Source organism: Mytilus trossulus, chromosome 6, assembly GCF_036588685.1.
Source record: "Mytilus trossulus isolate FHL-02 chromosome 6, PNRI_Mtr1.1.1.hap1, whole genome shotgun sequence".
Taxonomy (NCBI): domain Eukaryota; kingdom Metazoa; phylum Mollusca; class Bivalvia; order Mytilida; family Mytilidae; genus Mytilus; species Mytilus trossulus.
In genome coordinates this window covers 52,093,635-52,120,001 of record NC_086378.1, presented here as the reverse complement: position 1 = coordinate 52,120,001, position 26,367 = coordinate 52,093,635, and the positions used below count along the sequence as shown (strand labels likewise).

Here is a 26,367-nt window from a genome sequence, read left to right as displayed (position 1 = left end):
ACGCGAAGATATTTATCAATTATCAGTCATTGTTTTCAATAACTAAATTGGGGTCTGTCAGCCATTAACCATATGTTATTGAATAGCATGATAAATGCAGGGTTTGCAACTTCATAACAAAATTCTGCTGAAATTCTAAAGTTTAAACATTTACGATACGATATTTTTGTAACGGCGAATAACTTTCTACAATCCAAGCTAAAACTATAGAAATGTTTATATCTACATATAATATTGAGGTAATTTTCTTTTTTGCAGATACGCTAATAAACTGTTAATTTATTTCATAATGTCACCCATAATTACATGCATATCGTTTGTGTTGATGTGTCGTGAAAGTAATGGTAATGGTTAGACTGTTCACGATTTTAAGCTACCAAAACTGTCAATTAATTTATGTGTTAATACTTAATAGCTGATATTTTTTTGATAATCATGATAAATCGGCCTTTAAGAAAATAACACTTTAGATTATCAATTTCGGGCATACTAGCCGTTTCTATGTTTACAATCATCAGAAATGCTAAACTCAATCATTTAAAAGTTATAAATGAACAAGCCATCAACAAATTTAGACACAAACGACCAAACAGGACCCAACACATATCAACATGTCTCGAAACTCATTTAGGGTCCTTCTCCGATAGTCAGCGTTTACTGCAGTGCAACTTTTCTGTAATCGTTGATCGATATCATACAAAGTCGCTATTTAAATATATAGCTAAAACGCTTGACAGAATTATATAATTCGTTTTTCAGCTAATTGAAAATAAACATTTCTATGAATTATACGCTCACTGCGTATTTTATAAATTACAATGAGGTTTCAAGATTTGTACGTTACAAAACACCATGACTTGACTATTTTTAGGAAGCGTTACTAATTGTGATTGTTTGTTATTTTTCAATTCGCATGAATAAATCTTTTTTCAGCTGGTTCTACAGAAACATTACCTATAGGAAGTAAAGTCATATAGAATCAGATCCTTCTAAATAAAGGCGGAGACGGTTAATACGAAAGGTCTTCACCACGTGTCTGTTTCCATGATGTCAGGTTGAGTAACCTCTCACACTACTCTAAGAAAGAACGGAACTGTTTTGGTATGGCTATACACTAATAATGAATATGATATGGCTTCCCAAAGTATCAACATTGAATTGATAGTAGGGACGTGGTGTGTGAACATGTGAACACTGGTTCAAATATGTTTAGTGTTTATAACACTTTCAGTGCAGTTCGGATAGGTGGAGGAACAACACATGATAATATAAAATTACAATTATAGGTAAAGATGTAAACAGTTTAAATATGTTACGTTTGGAACACAACTTATGTAAGCCATGAATGCTTTTAAATACAAGTTGTAATTTTTGGACTAATTTTTAACAGTTAGACATACATTATGTTATACTCCTCGATCTGAGAAATTCATTAGTTTTAAATATGCGATTCCTCATTGTGACTTTAAATCGTTAAAGCGACGGATTTTGAGAAAGTGCGGAATCTAAACTAGTCACCTTTTCCAAAACAATTGCAAGGGATTCAAAAATGATATCAATGTAGTTAAATGAGTTCTTTTTATATATAGTTCATAATATTGTTATTTTCAACTTGTGCTTAATTAAATATTGCTTGAAATGATTACATTTGAAAATTGATCGTTTGAGAATATCATTTTGTTGTTGAAATGTTTTCAGGATCAATGTAATAATTTTCAATATTTGAAGATTTTTTCACATTAAAACCACCCATCTCTGTTGTTTTCATAACCCCAATACATACTGTATTTCTATAGGCCACAACATAATTGTTTTAACAAAACCAGATAAGTCATCAGAAGAAATAAAGAAGGTGAAATCTTGGCTAATCAGAAAATCAAAACAAGGATTATCTAATGTCCTCACATTCTGAATATGTTGTTATTTATGTATTATTGTCATTTTGTTTATTTTCTTTGACTCGGATTTTTCTTAAACTGGGTTTTACTGTGCGTATTGTTGTTCGTTGGTTTTTTCTTCATTGGCTAGAGGAAAAGGGGGAGAGTTGAAATCCCATTTTTTCGCCTGTTTCAAGTCAGGATCTCTTGCCATTGTTAGTTTTGCATGATTTTTCATTTTAGTTTCTTGGATATAATTCAGAGTTAAGTATGACGTTCATTATCACTGAACTAGCATACATATTTGTTAAAGCCAGCTACAGAACGCATCCGGATGCAGGAGTTTCTTGCTGCATTGAAGACCCATTGTTGGCTTTCGATTGTTGTCTGCCCTACGGTGGGGTTGATTTTTCTTTAACACATTCCCCATTTGAATTCTTAATTTTATATAAATCTTTCTTCAAACTTAAACAAAAGCACAAAATATTCCTTCTACATCAATTACTTTCATAATATTTTTGATTTATAAATTGATGTTTTCTTATTTTTTTGTGGTGTTTGTCAAAAATTGAAAGTATTTAAATTTAGCAATTTTGTCAGTTTCGTGTGAGGTATACTTAGTATATTTTTCAATTATTAGAAAAAAGGTAACAATGAGGATTCAAAAATGTGAATCATAATATTTAAAAACGTTATACCATGGGCTATAATTTGATAATAGTTTGAACATAGTAAACCCGTACATTTTGGGACAATTCAGTAAGCGTATGCTGTTGCATTGTATTCCCCATGTTATCTTATGTCGGCCATACTGGAATTTGTTCTTGACATATTCAACAATGTTTATAAGTATAATAACTAAATACATGTGTGTTTTAAGTTACATGTTTTTACTTTAATGTGATAAATTATATTGATTTCCTCAGGACAAGTGCAGCTGACCTCAGGTTAATCGCTTACACGTAAACTACAGTATATTGTATTTTCAAACTAATAAAACATAATTCATTTACATAAATATAATGCAATAGTATTCGTATCAAAAATGTAAAAAGCTACCTTTTTTATATAATAAAGAGAGTAAATAGAATCATTTCTAAATATTATGCCTGAAATGAAAAAAAATGTAAATCAAGATGATCACTTAAGCGCTGACAGTAATTTCACAAGATCCTTCTACCATTGCTAATTCTCTTGAATTAAATGCAACGACTAGATCCTTTACTCCAACCTTACGCGGAAGGAACTCAATGGTTGTCATAAACGTCTGTTTGCTTTCTACAATGCTGTAATAAGAAATTATTATTCAATTTAACTCAGTTACCAGACCATATAATTTTTAAAAATATATTTTATGAATTATGAATTCGGCTAAAAGAAGACAATATACGATTGTCTTAAACAAATGTGTTCTGTTACCGAAATTATACAATCTTTTATTTTCATGTTGATTTAAAACAGTTCGCCACAAACTGCACCTTTACTTCCAGCTGTTGTCGTTATGGGTGCTTTTTTTAATTGATTTTCGTTTATTGGTTGTAGTAAAAATCAGACTGTTGCTGTTTAAATCAATAACAAATTTTGTCCATTAGAAGATTTTTTTATAATTTACTTTATGGTTTGCGCCTGCATATTGTTGAAGGCCGATTTATTAACTTGTACCGAATTGCTAACTTCTTTGTCCTTTTAGTATTAAATGGCTGGTTGTCACATAATCATACCACATATCATTGTTGTTGTTAGATATGTTACCAGTATAATCATGATAGATGTATGATACGGGTTTCAGCCTAAATGACACTTTTTTCTTAGCATTCTTCAATTTCTATCATGAGCAGAAGTTTAAAAATTAACAGTTAATTTTGGAGAATATCCATATCAACTTTAAACGGCCACTTAAATATTATCAAATGGCCTTAAGTGACCATCCAAACCCGTTTAAGGCAAACCTGTAATCTAATGCTACCGCTTTAACAGGGAACGTTAGTTGTAATGTATGTATAAATCTCTTAGGTATAACATGTTGCATCGTCTATAACGAATCATTGTTTATAACTATGGTTTGAAAAACTGCAGATCAGATGGCTGCAACTTAATATTTCAATGTACATGTATAAATCTAACTAGTAATGTATTGTACTTCATAAATCATACCTTTGTTTAAGTACACTAGGTTCCTGTAGCCCTGGTCCTTCTACCGTTAACGTACAATGTGTCAAAGTACAAGGTAATGGATTTGTAAAGGAAATATTTGCTTTGATTAGTTGTCCAATCTTCCCAGTAGCTGGTGCCTGGTGGACAACAGGTTTTCAAATTAAAAAAATGATCATTTGACATGAATAGATAGTTAATCATGGTACTTTGTACTTGAATTATTATGAATTAATAATAAATAATTAATATAAATAATTTCCAAACCAAGTAGGGTACATAACACCAGAGGGAAATAACACTCAACTGAACGTTTTAATCATAGTACATTTGCAATATCAAAATTAATGTTTGTCAAACTGCTATTATTTGTTCTAATAAAAGTATTTCTTTAGATTGTGTGGTTCAAAATTTCTTTGAAAGTTTTTTTCAGGGAAAGTTAGATAAATATCAAAATTCTAGGAAGATATACCAAATCAAATTTATTTTTGTTAAAGTGTTAGGAACTCCCTTTATAACGTTTTTTCTAGAATGAGTCATCCTGAAAAATGTCAAAAACGGACTCAAGTTATGGATTTCTGTGTCAAGAGTTTTTTTTCGTTTTATTCAACTTCATAAACTATCTGATGCAGTATATGAGATATATTATAAGGTAAGTTAATACATGTATCTTGTAGTAAAACGCTTTGCCACAGACTTCTCATATGACTAATAAATGTAACGCATCAAATACGTTAATTTCTTAATTTCTTCTAAGAAAAAAAAACATGTTATAAATGCCAGTGGAAAGATTAGAATTAGTACGACCTGATTAACAATGTGCAATAATTACTTAACTGTCCCATAATCACGATGTATATGGCTTCATAACATGTAAACAATTTCAGGTACTGATTGGATATAGGCAAGACATTACAAAAATGGATATAATAGAGCCAAAAGAAAACTGACATAAAGACAGTTTCACATTAAATATCTTTGCAAAGTATAATTGAAGAACATCTTGTATACCTTGATTAAAATGTCAGGTTTGAGTAATCGAAACGTGTCTTGATGGACGTATGTATGCTTGGTCTCCAAAACTCTACACATGCATGACATTTTCATATGGCACTGCTCTACTAGTTGAGGGAGATACTCATTAAATGTCACCTTCACGCTGATCACTTTCTCTATATATATATATAAAACGTTTCATTTATAATTAGATTTACATATGTAGGAAAAGTAATACATGTCTTTTGTATAACTCCCAGAGGTTTGTTTAGATTACATAAATGCATGTAATGAATAACTAAGAAAACAATTAACGTCAAAGTAATAAGCATAATCAACGCTTATATTATTGAAATTAATGAAATACAAAACGAAAAACAGTAAAAAAAAGTATGAAAATGCAAACCAAATAAAACAAAAACAGCGGACGATGTACAAGTATTTTATTCACAGGCACTCGTCTCAGATTTCTTTCCCCTATATAACTTTATATAACACAAGGTTCTTACATATGACTCGCGATTTTGAAAATGTCATACGGTGACGAAATTCCATGAAAAGTGCCGTGTCTCGGCTTCAACTCCACTGAAACTTGTTATGCCGTCAATCTAAATTAATTTATCTTCACAATGGTGTATAAAACGCCCACAGTTGTTGTCGGAATCATCCGTTGCAATCCTACTCATGTATGTCAATCGTAATTATTTCGTCAACCTACACAAAATTGGCAATACGCGTCTCGCATTAAATGATTAATTATGAAAATTGTTTCAGAAAAAACTGTTAGTTTTCGTATGAATAGAACTTATCTTACAGTTAGTAAAATTTTATAATATATACCGTGAACAAGATCTAACAAGTGTTGTTTGTGGTATGTCTAATATGTTACAAATTTTTCCATGACGTCAATATCATGCAGACTCTTTCTTGACTTTACGTATAAAATGAAACAAGATCAGATAACTCCAAGAATCATTTAGGCTTTCCCATAGAATTGACCAATCTGAAACCGAGATATACAAGGAGACGTGACGCGTTGCGTTTATTGCCACTTCTTCAGCGGTTTGCAAAATTATTACAATTGACATACTTTGGTAGGATTGCTACGGATAATTCCGACAACAAAGTAGGCATGTTACACACTATTGTAAAGATAAATCAATTTAGATTTACGGTATAACAAGTTTTAGTGGGGTTGACAGCCTATAAAGCGGCATATAACAGAACTTCGTCCCCACCTGACATTTTTCTAAAATGCAAGTTAATTACCTGAGTGTGTTATATTAAGGTAGATAGGAAATATCTTTCTGAGACAAGTGCCTGTGATTTTATTCATTAGTTATCTATTAGCATATGTATATTGCAAAATACAGCCATTGATATGTATCGCTCTTTCTTATTACACTGAAAAATCGCATTGGCATAGAATTAAAAACAGTGGTAAATGATATTTACGGTCGGATTAACTGGTCACATTTTCTACCTCAGGCATAGATTACCTTAGCTGTATTTGGCATAACTTTTGGGAATTTTGGTCTTTAATGCTCTTCAACTTCGTACTTTATTTGGCCTTTTTAACTTTCTTGGATTCGAGCGTCACTGAGTCTTTTGAAACGCGCTTCTGGTGTATGTACAAAATTTAGTCCTGGTATCTATGATGAGTTTATTTAATTCATAATTGAAATCAAATACACATTTCAAAATTTGTGACGGGTATTTATCAACGTCATCGAAATTGAGTAATATTAAAGTAAGTGAAAGTCAAATCGATTACACAACATTGATTAAACGGTAAGTTTTGTTTCAAAGAGTTAAAAAGTTAAAAAGAGAAAGACAGTTCCTGGAGTTTCATTGATAATTACATATAAGGACAAGTCGTAAAATGCGGAAAAGAGTAAGAATAATACAATTATCAAAAAGTTAAATACATATAGGAAAATTGTAGCTGCAATTATGTGCACTTGTCCTAAGTCAGTAGTTATTTTTTGTTGATGTGGTTAACAAGTCATTGAAGGCTCTGTCTTGAAGACCATACTTTTACCTATAATGGTTTACTTTTATAAATTATGACTTGGATGGAGGGTTGTCTTTAAGTTATTAGTACTCATACCACTTCTTCTTCCATCCATATATAAAAAAACATGCCCGAAAAATTGTAGTTAGATATACAGAAGAAAATGAAATTGAGAATGGAAATGGGGAATGTGTCTAAGAGACAACAACCCGACCATAGAAAAAACAACAGCAGAAGGTCACCAACAGGTCTTCAATGTAGCGAGAAATCCCGCACCCGGAGGCGTCCTTCAGCTGGCACCTAAACAAATATATACTAGTTCAGTTATAATGAACGATATACTAATTTCCAAATTGTACACAAGAAACTAAAATTATAAAAAGAAAAGACTAACAAAGGCCAGAGGCTCCTGACTTAGGACAGGCGCAAAAATACGGCGGGGTTAAACATGTTTTTGGGGTATCAATCTTCCCCCTATACATCTTGCCAATGTAGAAAAGTAAACGCATAAAAATACGCACATTTAAAATTCAATTCAAGAGAAGTCCGAGTCTGATGTCAGAGAAGTTTTAACCAAAGAAAATAAACAAAATGACAACAATACATAAATAACAACAGACTAATAACAGTTAACTGACATGCCAGCTCCAGACTTCAATTAAACTGATTGAAAGATTATGATTTCATCATATGAATATCAGGCACAGGTTTAGTATCATACCATCATAACATATATGAGAAGAACATAACCCGTGTTATGCCAACAACTGTTTTTTTTAATTTATGTGTTTAGTTCCGATGCAAAGACCCTTTAAGTGAATCAATATTAACGCCAAAATAAGCAATCTTTAATGACCTGACAGCAGTATCGTAACTATATTCCTTCTTGTTAAGTCTATTTAAAGGTTTTTTCAGTTTCTGCGGTGAATACTGACATTTGTGTGCTTTATAAAGAATATTTCCATAAAATATTGGATGTGAAATACCTGAATGTATAAGAAGTCTGCATGTTGAGCTATATTTACGAATGATGTTCTAATACCGATGATGAAATTTAGTATACCTACTGAAGTCGTCATTATTGAGAGCCAAAATATCATCCAAATATCTAAAAGTATTATTAAATTTGTTTATGAGATGTTGTTTCGATGGGTCTTTGCTGATTTTTGTCATAAATTGTAACTCATAGCAATACAAAAACAGGTCCGCAATAGGTGACGCACAGTTAGTCCCCATTGGAATTCAAATAACCTGACGATATACGGAATCTCCAAAGCGAACACAATTGTTATCTATTAAAAATTCAAGGGCATATATAGTATCAAAGCATGTCCAATTGACATAGTTTTTTTTGTTTATTGCTACTAAAATATGACCTAAAAGAGTTTGAACATATATATTCACATTCTGACTTTTTAAATGCCCATTTAATTTGGTGGGTGATTTTTTTCTGAATGAGAATGTGAGGCAATGTGGTATACAGGGTAGAAAAATCTAAACTTTGAACAGATTCAAAATCATCAATATAAGTATGCAATTTATCAAGTACTTCCAAAGAGTTCTTGTCAGACACTCCAAAAGTAATTGATTCCACTATTTTCGAATGCCTTATTTGAACAATGTATTATCAGGTGAAAAGTCTACTTGAAACATACCAGATATAGTTAACAATCCGAAAGATATATTAATACTTGCCTGATTTTGGTCGAACGTTTTCTGCGTTAAGCTCTACAGTCTTGATTTTATTTGCAGGCACACCGGTATAGTGTATGCTGCTCGTGCTGATACAACCGGAGATAGTGCGTTCTTCGTCACTCTTATTCTTTATTTTCAATAAGATTTCAAAATCATTTCCAAAAGGAACTGTCTCTTTGTCGACCAGCTCAAATTCTACGTCCTGTGTGTATAATTAAATTTAAAGGTCAACTATTGTAGCTTCTTAAATTTCGGCTTAACAGGGTTTTTTTATTTTTCTCAAAATATTTAAAGCAATATTTGTCTATAAAACCTTATACGCGATAAAACCATGAAATGAAAATCGTCCATAGGGGAATTAATATAATTAACACTCGTCAACAAATAGAAGTTACATACTGATATCTTCTTGTTCCCGTTTTTTTTAACATATAATAATAAATATTGACATTTACCGATTTTTTGCCTTCATCATACAGTCCTTTCTTTGTTGAGTTCTGATTTGCCTGCAAGACAGCTGATCTTTCTTCGTTAGATCCTATAATTGATGAAATATTTATGAAAAAAGATAATTGTAGTATTAGACATTTGCGGAAACTAGGTCTACACCTAGGATTACACCTTAGACTTACGATTACAGTTAAGAAAAACAAAGGGTCATCTCAAAATGAAAAAAAAAACAAAAAACAATTAAAGATACATAGTAAAATGATTTTTTTCTAATTATGTAAATTAGTCTTTACGGTGGCAAACGAAGGCAGCGCATATGGTCGCAACAGATGTTAATCGCTGTCTTGGATGCTCCACAAAGTCCCCATAACTTTATATTTTTTTAATTCTCCGATTGCGTGTTCATGATGATGAAGTGTTTAACGACCATGACTGACTACACAGCCCTCGCACGGTCGGTTGTAGTACTACGCCTTTTCCATAAATGTTTATTTTATAGTTTTATTGGGGTTCTCAAAACCCGAATTGATGCAAGAGAGCACTGCATGTAACATGTTGTGCACGGTCTAAAAATTAAGGCTTATTTTGAAGTTTAAAGCAGGTTTAGAAAGTATTTATTAGTGCATGAAGGCGCTTTACGGAGAGTTTTAACATAAACATGTGTGTTCTATGAGGAGTTCTAACGACTTGATTGATACATGCAACCCTTCATGTAGTCATCAAAACACCACACATGGATTCCTGCTAATCCACTGATGAATGTAGAACATACATGTATTATATGTAAAATGATTTTCAAACAAGAATGTGTCCAACGTACACGGAAGCCCCACTCGCACAATCATTTTCCATGTTCAATGGACCATGTTTTGGATAAAAAATATAATTAGGCATTAAAATAAGAAAGATAATATCATAGGGAACATTTGTACTAAGTTTCAAGTTGATTGGACTTCAACTTCATCAAAAACTACCTTGACCAAAAACTTTAACCTGAAACATGAACTGTCATTTTCTATGTTCAGTGGACCGTGAAACTGGGGTCAAAGGTTTAATTTGGCTCTAAAATTATAAAGATCATATCATAAGGAACATGTGTGATAAGTGTCAAGTTGATTGGACTTCAACTTCATCAAAAACTACCTGGACAAAAAACTTTAACCTGAAGCGGGACAGACGGACGAACGGACGCACATACCAGAAACATAATGCCCCTCTACTATCGTAGGTGGGGCATAAAAAAATATAGAATTTTAAAATAACGTTCAAATAGTTTTAGACCTAAACATTCTACCCAAACCATCAGAATGCATTGATATGTACATTTTACAACCTCACGAACTATTAGTGCTAGTAGCAAATGTTTCGTGTGGCTTAGTTCAGATTTGAATTTGAACTAGCTGTCTGTTACGTCGAGCAATCCTTGGTCGGTACTTTGTCGGCGTATTTCTGTAGTCTAAACAGTAAATTGTTTTAGGGATAAGTATCATTCAGAGGAGGAAAATTATCTTCAACAGATGTTTAAAGTATGTTATATTGTATTTATGCTGTAAGGCCAATGTCATAAAATAAGTGAAGGCTTAAGAACTTGTCAAAATGTTCTTTCCCTATACATTATTTATGTGTGTATCCTAACGCAAGAGCATGGCGTCAATTAATTGTTGTTTGTCTCGTTATAAAGGGACATAACTCAAGAACGATAAAAGTGACGCCACTCATATTCGTGTTTGATGTGATGTGTGTGGCAATGAGCATTGTGTGGGAGTTACATAACATGTTGAGGCAAAACTAAGGTAGAACACTAAAGTTGAAAAAACAGCAATATTACATTTGCATATAGAGTCATTTTTAACGGAAGAGAAGTGACTCCAGTCAAATTCAAACTTGGTCTGTGTTTTGTGGTAATATGATTTGTGTATTAATTTCATACCAATTGGTTGAGGTTAACTAAAGCTAGAGAATGAAAACTTATTTGGGACGTACGTACGGACAGACTTACAGACGGACAAGAGGAACCCTTATCATTTTCCACTTTGCGGCGACAATGGGAATACAAATATAAAATATGTAAATGTAAACATAACCAAGTAATTTTGGGGCCCTTTATAGCTTGTTGTTCGGTGTGAGCCAAGGCTCCGTGTTGAAGGCCGTACTTTAACCTAGAATGATTTTTTTTTTGTTATTTGGATGGAGAGTTGTCTCATTGGCACTCACACCACATCTTCCTATATCTAATAACCAAGACATGCATGACACAGTTATCATTGTTCACGAATTCATAAGAATAACGACCATGCTTACCAATCAGCACACATATATACATGTAGGCAATACATTTGTGTATTTACCTTCTTCGTATTTATACATTCGTGTTATGTCTTCTCTTTGTATGTCATAACAGAAGTGTTCGATGCAGCCTGATCGTCCTTTTGGTAGTTTGGTACTGATTCGCATCCCAACACTTAAAAGAAAAATCCATCAAATGTGCAAATAAATAGCAACAACAAAGTTACCCAATCCAATCTAAAATCTATTTGAATTCCATAAAATAAACTGTAATAATTGTCATGGACTCATATTGGTTTTATTCTTTCTAATTTTCTGTTGTTTAGATATTACAAATAATTTCTAAATTGATTAAAATTAGAGAAAAACAGGTCATAGCTATTCTTATAAATGGCTTACAAATGCGCATTAAACTTATCGGAACCGTTCGAATATGTTATAGTTATAAAGAATACAGAAGTTCGACAAAACATTGCTTTACAAATTCTATATACTAACCTACGTCTTTCCACACCAACATTATGGGTTTCATCAACTTCATTTAATTCCCAATTGACCCGATCGGCATTTACTTCAGCAAAAATAAACGGTGTATCATACGGCATGTTTACCTCTCCACGTCTGATAGCCTCTAAGGAAGCAGGACCACAACAATATACACCTATAATTATTGAACAATACATTAAAATTTTGTAAAATAAACAGTGAATTGATGTACGGGTTTAACATGCATTTGTGTGAAATTTTGCACCAAATCATGCAAGATTGATGATTGCATCAGTTTTAAAAGTGTACCAAAATATAGTGGGCTAAAAAGGATAGGATCCTTCTATATGAACCCAACAACGATCTTACAAGAGCAAAAACAACCGTTATACTCTCAGTTGGTAAAAAATTGACATTATTGCATCATGGTTGATTACATGTACACATTCAAGATTTGAACGTCAAGATTGGCGAAGTAGAAAATGGATCCAATCCTGCTGTTCATGTGTGTCCTGTTGTATAAAAATGGGCTTTCAAGAAATGCTTGAAAACAAACAGAATGTGAGTAAATATACGTCATTAGAATGCTATTGCAATACACATTCTGAGGTCACGGAGGTTCATACAACACTCGTTAACAGCGATACATAATCGTAGTCCGGCAGTGGGCACTGCATTAAAGCAACCAATACGTATACAATGTTGGCCTGTTAATGCATGAAACATTTTATTGCAGGATAAAAACCCACACACACAGAAATTATCATTGAAAATAAGATTGTGTCATTGTGTATGCCATGTGTACGCAGTAGGGTTATGATTAACTTATGTAAGAATATAGTATACCTAAAATACATTTCATAATTACGTGACATTTTTCGGATAAACATGTCTAGTCTTTTAACAAAAGAAAATAAACCTTACCGTCACTGGCTTCTTGTGGTGTGGCATCTATTGCCTACCATCCACCGTATCCAGACGGTAGATCTGGTCTGGCCATCCATACATCATTCCACACGTGGAAATTCCTGTAGGATATTCAAACGCATAATTAATACTGCAGTTAGTTCTTTCAAGTACAATCGCTTGCAAGCATATAATTTTGAATAATATCCACACCCATGATTGATTTATTGTTGTATATCAATGTCCAGTGGCCAGTAATGTGCAGGGCGAGCATGTGTCAAAATACTGTGGATTCATTTATTTTTTGTGGATCGAGGAAAGCCAGCATTTTCATGGATATTAGATTTCGTAGTTTTGCCAATCTCTGGATACAAAGCCTATAGAAAATTTGTTATTCGTTTAGCATTAGAATTCGTGGTTCACCTGTACCCAAGAAAACCTCAAAAACTGGTATCCAACGAGTATATAATGAATCCACAGTACTATATTCAGCGGTTGTCGTTAGTTCGCGTCCATTATATGTGTGGGGTATTTTTTTGTTATTTTTTTTGTCAATAGTTGGGCCGTTAGTTATCTTAATTGAAACGTTTTGTATTTTTCTTGTCGGGGCTAATTATAGCCGACCACCCGGTATATATGTTTTTCATCATTGTTAAAGGCCGTACAGTTGCCTATAGTTGCTTACATATGTCTGAACTATTTTGGATGTTTCTCTCATTGGAAATCATATCACATCGCCTTATCTTAATATAATCCGAGTTAAATATCACTGTTTGCTGTTTTACTTTTCTGTTCTTTTTTCTTACCATACTGAATCGCTGTTCAACTCTTCGATTGGTTCTCCTGATTCTGACCAAAAACTATCAATTGAAATCGATCCATCACAATCATGAGCAGATGCAAAGTTTGTTACACTTCTGGCAGGAATTCCAAGAGCTCTACAAACTTAATAATAAATAAAAAAACATGCTACAATACTTGTTTTGAAATTTTAATATGTCGAGTTATTTTTCAATATCTGTGCACCACAAAAGATTGATTTTAGATTCATCAGTTGTAATAAAAAAAAAGGAATTCTATAAACTAATAAGAAAATTATGAAAAGAAAAGTAGATCTTAGTGGAAAACAAAATTTGTTTGCAGTTCATGAAAAAACCCAGAGGACTCCGAATAGCTGGTAAAAAATCAAAAACAATAGGTCTGAACACGCTAATGTTTGTCCACAGGTAAAAAGTAGAAACGGTTTGATTGGTTTACTCTGGTGATGGTTATTTTCTATAATTACACCTTATATAAGAATCCTGGGTTTTGATTGGTTGATAGCCAGTGTATTTTTCACCAATTTACTGTTTTCAAATGAATATCGTTCATTTTTTTAACGCCACCGGGGTATTTGCAAAAAGGATATGCCTTTTTTACCCTCTCTGCCGTGGTATTTGCCAAAAAATGTAAGCTTCTTCTTAAACTGAAGTTAAAGAACATTTTGTATCCACAGATACCCTCTGTCCACACAGCAGGGGACACGCATATTTTTTTTCAATATACTTACGCGTTGTTAACACTCCTGAGAATACCCAACATTGACCAAAGCGTACAGGTTGTTTCGTCTTGAAGTATTCGTTTAAGATAGCCACACTTCCAACCCAGTCTAATGGAGATTTTCCTCCATGATAGGTACCAGACCAATTACCAACTAAAACTCCTTTATCATCTTGCGAGTTGGTCTAAAATTCATGTCATAATACGTATTAAATGCATCAAAATGTTTACTTGAAACCATACAAATATTTTTTTAATGGAGAATCAAAATTAGCGCTTCGTGTGCGGGGATTTGTTTTTGCTAACAATTACTCGGTGTTTATATCAGAGCTTAGGTGGTATCTGTTATTCAAACCTGTCAAAGCTGGGGCCATCAAACACACTTCAACATTTAAAACTGTAACTACAAAATGTACAGTGACCTTTTTAAAATGTCGTTTCTGAATGATAATAATTGATTCGAATTAGTTGACGTAGATTTTATAGTTTAAAAGTTTTAAACAAAACACTATTATTTTTTTCGAGCCAATTGACATTTACAAAATTTATTAAACTTTTCTTTAATTTGATGTCATCTACATGTTATTTTACATATGGAAAAGTGTAACCGTGTTTCTTTCTGTAACTTGTTTATGTTTCAATCATTAATCAAGCTGTTGGTTGCTTTAATAAAAATGATAGGTCCTGGGGAAGCCAACTATATGGTTCCGGTTTTGCTGATGGTTAAGGCTGTATGTTGACCGGCGATCATACTGCATTTTCTGATCTTTTTTATATTTACCGAACAGAAAGAAACACATCTAACATATACACACTGGCTGAATATGTTACTTTTATAGAAGTAACGTAACGTCAGTAACATGAGAAGAAGCGGTCGATATACCAACAACTACACTAGAACTATTAAATGTGCACACAATACATTTATACAATAGAAATACAGGGATTCGGAAACAATAAGAACAATAAGGTACATTCGTATACCTTAAAACAATTAAAAGTAGTAAATGTAAAATGCATTCTTAATTGAGATTGAACATACATGTATATATGTATTATTCATTTGAATTATAGTTTCTGGTAGACGACGGCCGTAAATACAATATTAACGTGTATAAAAAAATTAAAATAAGATGTTGCATGATTGCGAATCGTTCAACTCTCCAGTGCAAGAGAGAAAATGACAAAGCCATTTCCAACTATGGTCACTATACTATTCAATAATGAGAATAACCAATACTGCATAGTCAGCGATATTACAAATGTAAAACAATTCGAACGAGAAAACTAACGGTCTGATAAAAAACTGAATAATATATTTATATAATATTAGCAGATGAAGATTTTTTGTTAATCTTTAAAATTATAACAGCAACATAACTTACAATTGCTGACAATTTTCTGGTAACCTTAACTGGATCTCCTCTTACAGTCCATGCTAACTTGTTCCGATCCAGTAGGCACATAGCACAGTCAAGGATGTTTTCCTCAAACTACAATGTGAGGGAAACTTATACAAATCAAAAGTGTACAATATAAAGCATAGTTTAAGATATGTCAATTCGTTTCAATTTGTATTTTGCAGATTTTAGGTTACCAAATATTTACAGATATGGAAGCTAGAATTTCATCAAGGTCCGCAGTGTTCTGTTAAGTCTATCAAAAGAATAACTAATTGAATGCATTTGCAATCAATTATGTACCTTGAGACTTCTTAGTACGAATACAGTAACTGTTATGATTATATTTAAATTATATACGTAAAGCATCGTCAAATTTCCCAAACTTATCAGCTAATTAATATGTAAAAAAAAAAAATATCAAAGCCTTCCATTTTGAATATGATAAAGCAAAGACAACTTTGACTTATCACAATATCACGCATTTGCCGCTAAAACTGAAAATAGTGCAACTGTTATAATAAAACAAAAGGGTGCAACTTTGATTAATTGGTTGACTCGTCGTTTGCTAACCAGTATGTGATACAAATCTGTAAATACTCCATTCACACTATACAAGTCTACAATAGCTTACAGTGAACAGGGTTATCAATGATTTCAATACCGTAGCAGCTACGTAGCCGATATCAATTTATTATATCTATATATCAGCTAGTCTATAGCTATACGTTCAATAGTCAAAATCTACGTAGCACAACGTAGCTGCTACGATATTGAATGCGGCCCTGGTAAGTCGACAACGGGATTAAAGGACTTAAAATAAAGACTGTACTTGTAACAGACAAACATGTTTATAGGGGACACAATTTTTGCTTTAAAAATAAACAACAGTAAACAAATGCACATACGTGTCTAGACTGTTGAATAAGAAATGATTTATAATTAACGTATTCTGCGGAAGTCCATTATTTCCTGTTTATTGTGTTTTGAGATGTTAAATTGCACTTATTACTAACTCTTCCGTTGGAATACATAACTTCTCTTACATATACTATGGTTTTATATTAAAAGAAACACAGTTAATTTTACCTGGCCAAAGTTCCATTTTTTGCCATTGATTTGCTTTCTATTTCCAGTATATATTTTCCCTGTGTCGTTTAAAATATACTCGTCCAACAATTGTTTGTCTGGTTGGTATACTTGATCATCTGAACAAAAATAATCAATGTTTAAAGTCAAGTTCACCATTGCTGCGTGAGTTCTTAATACAGAATAGGTTAATGCTTGCATTTCTTTTCCAAATGATAAGAGACCAATCCTAGAACACCAATAGTAACTTTGAGAAAACCGGAAATCGCTTCTCATCAGTTATTTAGAAAATTGATTTTTAAAGACCTTCCATCGTTCCGAACAATTGATGTTTAATTACATTAATTTGTATTTTTTTTTTTTTTTTTGGCGGTTCGTGCACGTGTATTTATCTGCTGGGGTATATGAATTTGTTATAGGCACTCAGTATAAGATTGTTATAATTACAAGTTGCGATTTGAACATACATTTGTAAGCAATTCTCTAGTGTATGGTATCCTACCTTTGCACCATGGATTAAACAGGATATAAATTTCTTGATCATGGTTATACTCGAATATAACTTTCTTATTGTCAGCCTTTTGTATAGTTTCTACTTGGAGTTGCCAGATTCCAACGTAACAAGTGGGAGGAGTGTTTATCCTGACTGTAAGTTCTTTGTCCTCGTTTTTCATTATCCATGCTCCCCATTCTTTTTCTTCGTCTTTGTCGGACAGGATGAGTGTAACTCGAGTACCTTTTGGCGGCGATGGATCATCTCCTGTAGTGTAAATGTGAAGTTGAAACAAAATAAGCAATGCATAAAAGATTCCAACATTATAGTATTATATGCCCTTTAACAGACAATAGGTACTGGAAATATAATAGGGAATGCAGCTAGCTGTGTCCGATGTCAAAGTTAATAATTTTTTATTTTAAACTTCAAACAAACATCTAATATACACGATACCATAGTAAAAGTAATGGTTTTGAATTACAATCGGGAACAATCTACAGGTTAACTGTTGTATTTGTTGAGGGTTTTTTTCATTTTAAGATTCAACAGAATCAAATAACCCTTCTGAAGCATTTTTTCGCGAATTTCAGAATCAAACAATGTAAATTTAAGAAACTAACCCTTCCTTCCCCCACTAGAATAATGAATGTTCGGTGTTTTATAACTGCAAACAAATTTGCTACATATCCAAACGTGTATTCTTATTTATAATCGAAAGGATATTCGAGGGTGTGGATGGTGGCATACATAATCGAGAATGGTAAAATATAAAGAATAGAGTAAATGGAGAAAAAAATCAAGAATGATAATGAGGTGACAAGTTATTAAGTATAAAGATTAAAGACAAGTGGTAAAAAAATTAAGTATACAAAAATAAAGGATCCCCTATCCAGTCTCTCATACATGTATATAGTACGTCAATAAAACGTCTTTCAACATCAATTAAATACGCGTCTATACACTGTATCAAGCACTGGGAATCTCTTTATACCCCTATAACTATAAACATCTGATATACTTAAACCCCTAAACACTATTAAGATAAATATAATTAAAAACAATTAAAGTTGAGAAATGCACATGGACATGTGAAGGATTTTAACTAGTTTAAAGTATTGCAAGGACATATTTTCTTTTTAATATGTTCCATTTTAATTTTTTTTAAATTCGGTCTAACCATATTCATGCTGATTAAATGAAAATCTAATAATAGATAACCGAGTTTATTTTCTTTGGTTAGTATATGCACTTAATATTTGCAAATATTTACTTTTTGTCTAGGTTGAAGTCGTCAAGTATTTTACTTGCCATGATTGATATAAACCTTTAAATAAATAAGACAGTCTTGTATTTTAAAGATTTTCCCCTTATCTTAAAAGTTTAATATCCTTTATCCTTCGTGTACTTGTAAACTTTTGTATAAGACATGTTTGTTTCAACGTTTTAAAACATTTTTTTTATATCTTCTGTATTTTGTGAAATGTTTTGATAAATGCAAAATTTGTAAATAAATTTCTGTTTGACTAAATCTAGAGCTACTAGTAACTCGAAGTGACGGAAACCTACCACAAGACTTAGTGAAATAATACATACAATGTTTTAATACTTTAGTTACCTAGATGAGAAGTACAATGTACATGTAGGCCTTTTATCTTTTGATGTCGATTTTGTTGGTCAAACGCTTAGAAGTAAACATTACAGGTAACGGTTTGGCTCATTATTGAAGGCACAAGAAGTGTCCTATGGTTGATTACATTCTCGTCCTGATGTCTTTGGTGACCTTGTGTCATTGACAAACTATTATTTTTTAGTTTTATAAAGTTCTACACAAGGATTCAACCATGATAGAAAGTAAGAACTTTCATTTTAGGGTCTTTTATAGATAGACTATGCGGTATGAGTTTTGCTAATTGTTGAAGGCCGAACGTCGACCTATAGTTGTTAGTTTCTGTGTAATTTTGTCTCTTGTGGAGAGTTGTCTCATTGGTTATCATGGCACATCTTCATTTTTTTTTATTTTGTGAAAACATTGGAGAAAAAGAGCTATAAAATTGTCACAATTGAAAAGTCTACCATGGCACAAAATACCCCTAACATAGACGTTGAATATAAAATCCATTATGAATGGATGCGTCTCCTTGACGGAAAATCTGTAACTGCTCGAGAAATATATCATTCGTTACATGATTGAAAGCATTTGGACAATAACACAGGTATATCAAAATATTATTTAATTTACCTGCCAGGAAAACTAATTTAAGATCATCTTTCTTTGAATCATAGTTTTTGTTAAATGCGATGGTAATATCAAATGTTTGTCCACGTCTCACAACCAAATCTCGTGCAGTCTCGCTTATATGATATTCGTCAGTCACGTGATTTTTGCTGTTGTTATAGACATTAAAATCTATGTCCTCCACCTGAAGGTCTTGGCTGACTGGAGGTTGTTGAACTGAAACAAATAATATCAAATGAAATTATAAAAAAAAATATGTTGGTGTTCTTTTGATGTTGGGTTGTTGTTTAACCGCCATTTACCGCATAATTTTTTATTGACATAAAACGACAACCAAAAAGGTTCTATGTGATTATGGTGAAATCAATAAAGTTTAAGAACATTGATAATTAAAAATCTAAGAGCAATGAATCGTCAACTTTATAGAAAAAAGTATTAACAAAAATACTGAAATTTAATGAGGTATAAATACAAAAAACGGGAGAGTACATAAAACCTGATAAAACCGAATGCTCATCATGACGATCAATAAACGGAACGAATCCACAGACAATTGGGAAATTAACCTTGATTTAAAACATAAATACCTTTAGTGGTGCCCGTCGTTTTGATCAAGGTAAATACAAATCCTATATTTAGTGATGGTGCAGTACGAATGTTGAATCAGTTCACGCATATATCTTTATAATTATATTTAGTACTAAATACAGAAATTTGGTATATTTAATGAAGGTTCTTTTACCCAGTCTGATCATTAATCCTGTATCGCTTACCCCGTATCGCATAGCTAAACCCGTATCGCATAGCTAAACCCGTATTGCATAGCTAAACCCGTATCGCATAGCTAAACCCGTATCGCATAGCTAAACCCGCATTGGATAGCTTAACTCGTATTTCATAGCTAAACCCGTATCGCAAACCTAAACCCGTATCGCCTAGCTAAACCCGTATTGCATAGCTAAACCCGTTTCGCAAAGCTAAACCCGTTACGCATAGCTTAACCCGTATTGGATAGCTTAACCCGTATCGCAAAGATTACCCCGTATCGCATAGCTAAAACCGTATCGCATATCCCCTTTGGAACATTTCAAAATGGTTTCCGGAACTTCTATGTTGTTATTCGCTTGAATTTTCAGAAGAGAACAATGATTTTGATCAATGTCAGCCCACATCTTCCTATTATATCTTTTGTATTTGGCTATCGATTACAATGCGTGTACAGTAGTCATGTAAAAAGTGAAATTGAACAATTTTACACTTTGCCATACATTCAGATTTTTTTTTTGCACATAATTTATCAATACGGAAAACATTGACATTGACCCACTTTAAGTAGTCTATTAAAGAAGTAACAAAAATTCATATCACCTCCAAACACTAAAACTCTATATTTATCCAAAAAATTGTTATTTAAATGTTTCATTAGATTTGAATTTGTCTCAGCAGGGTTTAATGCGTATTTAAAAGTACAAAAAAACAATCTAATGATTTATTTTGTTGCTAGGTAATTGTGCAGTTTTTGAACGAAATACATGACAAATATCTACTAAGGAGGTAACATTAAATGACAATTTTTCTAAAGATTCACATAAGAATACTTAATCGCGTAACATTCAGCCGGTTTACACGTACGCCAACAGTTTGTATTCAATTTAAAAGACTTTTTTTTTTACTTCACGACAACTTTTGAAGATTAATGATCAGAATCAGACTTTGATGGCAAAAATAATAAACAAATGCGAATGCATTAAATCAATATCAGGATAGTCCAAATAAATTTGTCATTTTGAGGGCTTTTGTTTACTGAAAATATATTTGTTGTAGAATGCATTGCAAACAAATGACTAAGTGAAATAACTCAACGGTTTAATAACGTGCATACACATGTTTCATACATGTATCATACATGTACCTAAAATGCCTCTGTCTATAAGGCAAGATCAAACACGATTTCCAAAATTTTACTTCCAAAGCCTTACGAATATTTATTAAATCAACTGCTAGTTGTAAATTTTTATGTTATTTTCCGAGGTCACTTAAATATATGTAGAATGAGAAGCAAAGTTGCAAATATAATGTATGTTGATATTTCCGAGAGACGATACATAGAGGACATAAATACAACACCATGGTCAAAAAGAAAAACACCGAAAAAACGAACAAGTCTATAAAAGTTGACACTATACAGCCAACTGATGATTAAGCAACACGAAACCAACTAAAAGAAAATACGCATACCACTGCATAGAAAATATAATTGAATTGCCACTTTAAATGGGTCCAAATAAAATAACATAATCTCAGACTACTACATGTTTGACCTACCGTAAAGGTACAATTGTCATGTAAGTCGATTTTTTTAAATTGTCGAGACGAGACAAAAAGCTTGTAAAATTTTTTATGTAAGTAAACTTCACTACTCATTCATTCAAAGACTTTTGCAGTTACCGGCTAAACGATGGTCAAGGCTCTTATTACCAGATATTATAACAATGGTCAAGTCTACAGTTTCCGTGTAAACAGTGGTCAGGTCTGCTGTTACAGGCTAAACTGTCATGGTGTATTTACCGGGTAAGTGATGGTCAAGTCTTAAGTTACTGGGTAAAAGATTGTCAAGCCTGTAATTACCGGGGTCGATCGCGTTCAATATCATAGTAGCTATATAATGCTACGTAGTGCTGCGTAAATTTTTGTTTATTCAACGAGTACATATCCTAGCTGCTATCAATATCTATGTAGCATCTAGGCTAGCTACACGTTCAATAGTCATAAATCTACGCATCCCGATGTCTGTGCTGCGTAAATTTTTGTTTATTCAACGAGTACATATCCTAGCTGCTATCAATATCTATGTGGCATTGTTAAATGTACACGTGGTTTAATGCATACCATTTATACATATTATTAATGTGAATAAAAGAGGTATGAAATTAACAAGAAAACATAACGAAATACAAATTTCCATTCAAACATTTTAAACAAATAAATCATGTCAAAACATGGATTTTTTTAACCAACAATATCTGTGCATGCATTTCCATTCAAACATTTTAGTACGAACATTTTAAACAAATAAATCATGTCAAAACCTGGATTTTTTTAACCAACAATATCTGTGCATGCATTTCCATTCAAACATTTTAGTACGAACATTTTAAACAAATAAATCATGTCAAAACATGGATTTTTTTAACCAACAATATCTGTGCATACAGAACGTACATGTTTATTTGTCTGATTTTATTGTAAAATCAATGTATAACTGTAACGGAAACTTTAAATACGTACTTTTCCAAGGTCAGACGATTGATTGATTGTTGGTTGCTTCACGCCGCATGAGCACAAAATGGCTATATCGCAGCGACCAAGGTCAGACGAACCCATGTACAAAAACACATTAAAACACAAACAATAGTGAACAAAACCCAAGAAATAAAACTTCACATTCAGTGACACCAACTGAACAAAAAAACTAATATAAAGCTTTACTAAGCACATGATTACCTGTTGGTGGTACTACAGGTCTTCTACCATGACTGGTAATGGATGTGCCTGGTTCACTGTTTGGTTGTCTATATCTATTTCCACGGCGATAAATAACCTCAGAAAATGTTCGAGATATTGTATTGGTAGGTGTTCTAGAATGCCTGCAATACGTTCTTCTGTATCCAGTTGTGCTTCCATTAATATACATTCGCCTCATCTTGTTAATAATTTCTGTAAAAAAATGTTTGAATATTTTTTTGTGATTAATCAGTTTATTTTGTCAAAACATTAATATCGTTGTCATTTTACACAATTGTAGGCCGTACGGGATCCTATAATTGCTTACAATTCTGTACATCCACTTAAATTGAACTTACAGGGATAGTATAGTTGTCTCATTGTCAATCATAACACATCTCCTTTTTTATATCAAGTCGAGCAGATAAATATTATTAATAAAAGTGTCCAGACATATTCGAAGTCGAACAAACGTATAGTAAGTATTTACTTGAAAATCGATTATGTGCACTTTAAGGAACAAATGATATAAAAGGAAAGCATGGATCTTTAAAAGGAAAGAAAAAGAAAAAGAAAGGCACTAACTTAGTGTTTTTTAAATGTTTAGAAATCTATTTTGACACTCCAGCAAAATAGACTTTACAAGACTGTTCATCGTTTTGATTTATTTGATGTGTTGTTCAGCGTGTATTGGCAGGAAAGAACCGTAAACGAAAAATCAAAATGTATGAGTTAAACTTTTTCCAAATACTTTAGAAGAATTACTTTTAAAAGTCACTTGGCGTGGGCTATTGATAATTGTAAATTATCGTTGATCATCTGAACGAGATTGATTTTCTCGCTTGAGCCGAAACGGCGAAAACAAGAAAAGCAATCGAGTTGAGATGACCAATGATAATCCGTTAATGGCTATTTTACCTATGACGGCGTATCAATTTCATTAGCAACGCCACCTGCCTCATTAGTTTTTAGCGATAATTTTCCATCTCAAGCGAGTAGCATGATATGAAAAGTTATAAAAAAAACACCGAAAGAAAAATGTACAAAATAGCGATAATAGTTATAATTTATGTTTTATCATAGGAATTATTAAAATACATAAGAGACGTTCATTAATTGATTAACTGTCATATCATGGGTTAAATTTTACTTTCAAATTACTTTTACCCGGATCAAACAGTGTAAGAATATACATGTTTGAACAAGTGAACAAACTTTGCTCATATCAAAAGAAGCTACGTCAGCAACAACAAAATAAACAAGAATGTGTCCCTAGTACACGAATGCCCTATCCGCATTATCATTTTCTATGTTCAGTGGACCGTGAAAATGTGGTTAATATTAAAAGAAGAAAGAGCATACAATGTATCATAAGGATCATGTATACTAAGCTTCAAGTTGATTGGACTTCAACTTAACCAAAAACTACCTCGACCAAAAAATTTAACCTAAACCGGGACAGAGGAACGGTCGAACGAACGGACGCACAGACCAGAAAACATAATGCCCATAAATTGGGCATAAAACCGTCGATTTTTCCCGACTAGTAAAATAACGCATGACCTCCAGCATTTAAAGTGAGTCTACAAAGATATTACTGCTACCTAGAATGTTCTGTTCAAACATAAAGAACAATTTGAATAAATTACATTTAAATAGTTTTGACATTTCACACTGTCTATCATTCATTGTTGCAGACAAATAAAGACACCAGCAGAAAAACTACTGATGATACTGCACATGACTTTTATAACTAGTACTTAGGACAATTATGTAACAAATTCAGTTACTTCGTCAAATTCAAATAAATTAGATTTATCAAATGCAACTTGTAATTTACTGTAATTTAACACCAGACTTTAAATTATTCTTATAAAACTGTAAAACATATAATTACATGTAAATAGCAGCCTTAGAAAATTGCAAAACAGTAATGATGAAGGTCACTATTAGTACATCGACACACCATTATACTCTAGGTAAAAGCATCAAGCTTTTTGTGTATAAAACTTTTAGTTTGTGTATCATAGTAGCTTCAATCATTAACCGAAACAAACTGTTTTAAGATTTTTACTTACTAGAAACATGAACACATTAACTTTTTAAACCGTAATAATTATACACTGAAATGCATTAGATATTGTTTATCACAAGGAATTTTTAGTTATTACAATTTTGTAGTTTTTAACTGAAAGCTCTCTTTCAAATATATCGTTCGTTATATATGCGACAAAACTTAACCAATTAAATTCTCCTCAAAACTGTAATCAATCGTTATAGAGCTCAATTTTATTACCAGTAGGAAAGCCATTTTATAGCGAGCTCAATAGTAAAATAAAATATCAAAAATACCGAACTCCAATGAAAATTAAAATCGACAAGTCCCTTATCAAATTGCAAAATCAAAAGCTCAATCACGTCAACCGAATGAAAAACAACTGTCACATTCCTAACTTGGTACTGGCATTTACTTATGTAGATAATTGTGGATTAAACCTGGTTTTATAGCGAGCTAAACCTCTCACTAGAAACGGATTTATAAACAAGTTGGTATCAGGTGGATTTAGTGTAAAAAGTCATAACATTCCGAGAATAAATGTGCTTGCGCAAAAGAAATATTTAATCGTTTTAGAAACATTATTAACACTGCAATGCATTACCATTCAAACAGCTTGAATAGGGATATTTTTCTAACTGTTCTGCTGGGAAGTTCTAAAAGCTTAACTCTTGCAACAATCTAAATACATGTACTTTTAACAACTTGCAACAATCTAAATACATGTACTTTTAACAACTTGCAACAATCTAAATACATGTACTTTTAACAACTTGCACATAAATCTATACAATGATTTAACTTGTTTCTTGACCGTTCAGTATTTCCTTTAAACATTTTTATTTTAACATATAATATTTTTTGGTAAAATTATATATTAAAAGAACTTACCGAATTCGAAATAACAAGGTAACTTAAGATTCAATAGTTTTAGCAATTTTCCTGTATGGACTGTTTACTAGTGATATAAAAATGTGAATGTAAAGATATGCACCGCTTTCTGGAGTGTTTACCGTTTTAAATCAAGATCCACCCACATTACGAACGCCAATCGATGTCAGGATTGTCTCGATGATTTGATGTTCCCTTTAATATAACTGTATGATATTAACATTGAACTTACAAAATATCATGATCAGTTATGGTGCATTTGGTTGCAAAATTTCAAGTTTTTAAATTAAAATAG

General features: G+C 32.3%; 1 pseudogene; it reads right to left on the bottom strand.

The window, feature by feature from the left end:
* Positions 1-2,971: 2,971 nt before the first annotated feature.
* On the bottom strand, positions 2,972-26,169 carry LOC134721505 (hemocyte protein-glutamine gamma-glutamyltransferase-like; annotated as a pseudogene).
* Positions 26,170-26,367: the final 198 nt, after the last annotated feature.